A 5548-nucleotide genomic window follows, 5' to 3' on the forward strand; every position below is an offset into this window, starting at 1 on the left:
ATACAGTGTGCAGTTTTGGTCTCCTTATTTAAGAAAGGATGTAAATGTGTTGGAGGCGGTTCAGAGGAGGTTTACGAGATCGATACCTGGAATGAGCAGGTTGTCTTCTGAGGAAAGGTTTGGTCTTATTTTCACTGATGTTTAGAAGAGTGAGGGGAGACTTGATTGAAGTTTATAAGATCCTGAACAGTCTTGACAAGGTGGATGTGGAGGGGATGTTTCCTCTTGTGGGTGAACCCAGAACTAGGGGGCACTGTTTTCAAATTAGGGGTCATCCTTTTAGGACAGAGATGAGGAGAAATTATTTCTACCCTCACAGGGTTGTGCGACTTTGGAACTTTCTGCCTCAGAAGGTGGTGGAGGTGGGGTCATTGAATATTTTTAAGGCAAAGCTACATAGATTCTTGTTAGACAAGGGAATCAAAGGTTATGGGGGTAGATGGGAGTGTTGAATTTGAGATACAACCAGATCAGCCACGATCTTATTGAATGGCGGAGCAGGCTCGAGGGGCCGAATAGCCTACTTCTGCTCCTAATTCGTATATTCATATGTTCGTAGGTGGGGAACATTGCGGACTTGATCGGTGTATTTCCAAAAAAGCAAGGAGTAATGTCAGAGGGCAGTAGGTAGGTGACTGGTTGGTGAGTATTAGATTTTTAAAAAATAACTAGGGCAGTGATTTATACTAGGACCGGGAAACTATATAAAGTACTGTATTAAATTTACAGCTTAATAAATTTCAGTCAGGCTCAGTATTTCAGTTAGTGAATTAATAAGAGTATTAGCACATAGCAGGTCTAAAATTAATAGTTTAAACAAGGTACTGACTCGATTCTAAAAGAGGGAATGGGTTTTTTTAGATCATGGATAGGCAGCTGAGACCTGTTGCTTGCAATTTGTGCACCATGTGGGAACTTCAGGACATTTCATGTGTATTGGGGGACCTCGTGTGTAGGAAGTGTCTCCAGCTGCTTGAGCTCGAGCTCAGGATTTCTGAGCTTGGAGCACAGCTGGAGTCACTGCAGAGGATCGGGGAAGATGAGAGTTTCCTGGATTGTACGTCCCAGGAAGTGGTCACCCCTCTGGCAGTGAGAGTTCAGGATAGCAGATGTGTGGACATTCAGAAGAGGGAGGAGGTGCAGGAGTCTTCAGGGTGCGTGCTACTGTCAAACCAGTGCTCAGCATTGGAGACTGAGAGTGGAAGTGACGTCACCCTGAAGGAGTGCAGTCCAGACCATGGCACCAATGGACAAGGGATTGCACAGGGGAGAACAGCAAAGAGAAGAAATGCAGTCATTATAGGAGATTCCATTGTTACGGGGACAGACAGACATTTCTGTAACTGTCATCGTGAGTCTCGCATGATGTGTTGCCTCCTTGGTGCCTGGGTATAAGATATCAGGAAGAAGAAGTTGAATATTCGGCAGGGAGAAGGGAGTCAGCCAGAAGTTGTGATTATCAACGGCACAGAAAGGGCAGGTATTGAGGTCCTATGGTCAGAATTTCAGGAGCGAGTGAGGAAGTTAAAAAGTAGGATCCCAAATGTAGCAATCTCTGGATTACTGCTAGTGCCATGCGCTAGCGAGAGTAGAAATAGGAAGATAAGGAGGATCAGTGCATGACTTGAGGCATGGTGTAGCAGGGAGGGCTTCAAATTCTTGGGACCAGTTCTGGGGCAGGAGGTACCTATTCAAAAAGGCTGGGTTGCACCTCAACAGGACTGGGACTGATGTCCTTACGGGAAGATTCATTAGTACGGCCAAGGAGAATTTAAACTAAATTGACAGGAGGGCGGGCACCAGGTAATAGAAGTAGAAAAGAGGAATAAAGTGAATAAAGGAGTGAGATTGTTGGATATTACGAGAAGGAAGTAGTACTGTATGAGATAGGAGCAGACTACGAAGGTCTACGAGGAATACAAAGATAGGTTTACAATGCATGTATGTAAATGTACAAAGTGTGATGAATAAGATTACGATCATACGAACGTATGAACATACGAATTAGGAGCAGAAGTAGACCACTTGGCCCCATGAGCCAGCTCCGCCATTCAATAAGATCATGGCTGATCTGATTGTAACCTCAACTCCACATTCCCACCTACCCCCATTAACCTTTCACCTTCTTGCTTATCAAGAATCTATCTACGTCTGCCTTAAAAATATTCAAAAACTCTGTTTCCACCACCTTTTGAGGAAGAGAGTTCCAAAGACTCACGACCCTCTGAGAGAAAAACTTTCTCCTCATCTCTGTCTTATATGGGCAACCCTTATTTTTAAACAGTGACCCCCAGTTCTAGATTCTCCCAAAAGAGAAAACATCCTTTCCACGTTCACCCTGTTTCAATCAAGTTGCCTCTTACTCTTCGAAACTCCATGGTATACAACCCTAGCCAGTCCAATCTTTCCTCCTAAGACAACCCGCCCATCCCAGGTAGTAATCTAGTAAACCTTCTTACGAGCTACAGGCACAAATAGCCATGTAGGAAGATGATGTAGTGGCAATAATAGAAACATGGCTTAAAAATGGTGAGTACTAGACACTTGATATTAAAGTATACTAAGTGTTCAGAAAAGATAGGGAAGGAAAAAAGGAAGGTTGGGTGGCAGTACTGATTAGGGAAGACATTGTACTGTTGGAAAGATAGGATGTCCTTGAGGGGGCAAAGACAGAATCCATGTGGTTAGACTTGAGAAGCAAAAAGGTTATGAGTTTGATACTAGGGATATTCTATAGTCCTCCATATAGTGAAAGAGAGATAGCGGAGCAAATCTTCAGGGAAATCACGGAGAACTATACAGTGGTGATATTGGGGTCTGTAATCACCCAAATATCAATTGGGATAATGTTAGAGTAAAGGGAAAGGAGGTGGAGGAATTTCTGAAATGTGCTCAGGAGAACTTCCTTAACCAGTATGTTTTCATTCCAACTAGAAAGGAGGTATTGCTGGATCTGGTGCTTGGGAATGAGGTTGGCCAAGTGGACCAAAAGTCTGTTGGCAAACACCTGGTTAAGATTGATCATCGTATCGTAAGATTTATATTAGTAATAATTATTGCTTCAGAAGGTGCCCAGATACATCACTTGGCTTGTCAGTGGTCACAAGTGAGAGGAGGAGTCACTGGGACTAGCAATAGGAGAAGAGCAAGGAACAATCCAAAGTAGAACTTGCAAACATGGACAAAAGAGCTTAACTCCAGAGGTGAGATGAGAGTGATTACGCTTGACATCAATGCAGTATTTGACCGAGTGTGGCATCAAGGAGACCTAGCAAATTTGAAGTCAATGGGAATCAGGGGAAAATTCTCCACTGGTTGTTGTCATACCTAGCACAAAGGAAGATAGTTGTGGTTGTTGGAGGCCAATCATCACAGCCCCAGAACATCACTGCAGGAGTTCCTCAGGGTAGTGTCCTAGGCTCACCGTCTTCCGCTGCTTCATCAATGACCTTCCCTCCATCATAAGATCAGAAGTGGGGATGTTCCTTGATGTTTGTAGTGTTCAGTACCATTCACGACTCCGATACTGAAGCAGTCCGTGCCCAAATGCAACAAGACCTGGACAACATTCAGATGTGAGCTGATAAGTGGCTAGTGACGCTCACATAGAGTCATAGGCACAGAATGAGACAATTCAGCCCATCGGGTCCATGCTGGATCTCCACGGAGCCAGGAATGGCTCTCTCTACATCCCAGGAATGAATAATTAACAAAATAATTGAAAGTGGTTAACTCCAATGGGATGAGAGGAGATATAGCCAGGGTAAAATGGAACCAACGATTGACAGGAAAAACAGTAATGGAACAGAGGGTGATCTTTAAGGAGAAGATGTTTCAGGTACAGGCGAGGTGTATTCCAACAAGGGCAAAAGATAAAAGAACAAAAGCCAGGGTTCCTTGGATGCTGAGGGAGAAGTGAAGAGGAAAATAAGACAGTCAAAGAGAGAATATGTGAATAGAATGACAGTTAACATTAAAGGGAACCCAAAAAGTGGTAGTAAGAGTAAATGTGTTAATCTGTTACGTGTGTATCAATTGTTTGATTATATATAGGCGGAAGGTATTATTTAGGGTCTTGAGCACTTATAAGAAGAATTTTTTTGTAGGATATGGGAGTCGCTGGCTAGGCCAGCATTTATTGCTCATCCCTAATTGTCCTTGAACCTAAGTGACTTGCTGGGCCATTTCAGAGGGCATTTTAAGAGTCAACCACGTTGCTGTGGGTCCAGAATCACATGTAGGCCAGACCAGGTAAGGATGGCAGATTTCCTTCCCAAAAGGGCATGAGTGAACCAGATGGGTTTTTACAACAATTGACAATGGTACCATGGTCTCCATTAGATTAGCTTTTTAATTCCAGATTTTTATTAATTGAATTCAAATTTCACTATCTGTCATGGTGTGATTCGAACCCATGTCCTCAGACCATTAGCCTGAGCTCTGGATTACTAGTCTAGTCACATTACCACTGTGCCACCACCTCCCACTAACTGAGACTGGTGAAGGGTTTCAATGAGGAGCTACATGTTTGTAATCCTTTTACTCTGTACAATAAATATGAAACTGCATAAAGATAGGCTCCAGTATTATCCTTCCATAACAAGCTTTTTGGAGTTTAACAGGATGGGGCCTTTTAGGGCGATATATGCTTAAAGGCATATGGCTAGGCTAGAATACTTAATGAGTAATTCATTTCAGTGGTTCCAAAGGTAGAGGATGCTGAAAGATATTGCTAGAAGTGGAGATGGATAGAGCTAATTGATGGGGCTAAAACTGATAGGAAGGATGTACTGGAAAGACTGGTTGTACAGCAGCAGATAAGTTTCATGGTCCATAAAGTGATGCAGCACTGAAACAGGCCCTTCAGCCCACCAAATCTGTGCTGACCATCAACCACCTGTTTATGCTAATCTTACATTAATCCCATATTCCCTACCACATTCCCACCTTCCCTCAATTCTCCTACCACCGAGCTACACTAGGGGCAATTTACAATGGCCAATTTACCAATCAACTGTAAGTCTTTGGCTGTGGGAGGAAACCAGAGCACCCAGCAGAAACCCACACAGTCACAGGGAGAACTTACAAACTCCACACAGGCAGTACCCAGAACCAAACCCAGGTCGCTGGAGTTGTGAGGCTGCAGTGCTAACCACTGCGCCACGGTGCCGTCCAAATGGCTTGCATCCCAGGTTAATCAAGAAAGTGGGAGTGGAGATAACGGAGGGCTTGCCATAATCTTCCAATCTTCTATGGATATGGGGGAGGCTCCAGAGGATTCTTCTTCTTTGGCCTCCTTAACTCGAGAGACAATGGGTAAGCGCCTGGAGGTGGTCAGTGGTCTGTGGAGCGGCGCCTGGAGTGGCTATAAAGGCCAATTCTAGAGTGACAGGCTCTTCCACAGGTGCTGCAGAAAAATTTGTTTGTCGGGGCTGTTACACAGTTGGCTCTCCCCTTGCGCTTTTGTCTTTTTTTCTGCCAACTGCTAAGTCTCTTCGACTCGCCACAATTTAGCCCCGCTCTTATGGCTGCCCGCCAGCTCTGGCGA

Source organism: Heterodontus francisci, chromosome 10 (genome assembly GCF_036365525.1).
Source record: "Heterodontus francisci isolate sHetFra1 chromosome 10, sHetFra1.hap1, whole genome shotgun sequence".
NCBI classification, from domain to species: domain Eukaryota; kingdom Metazoa; phylum Chordata; class Chondrichthyes; order Heterodontiformes; family Heterodontidae; genus Heterodontus; species Heterodontus francisci.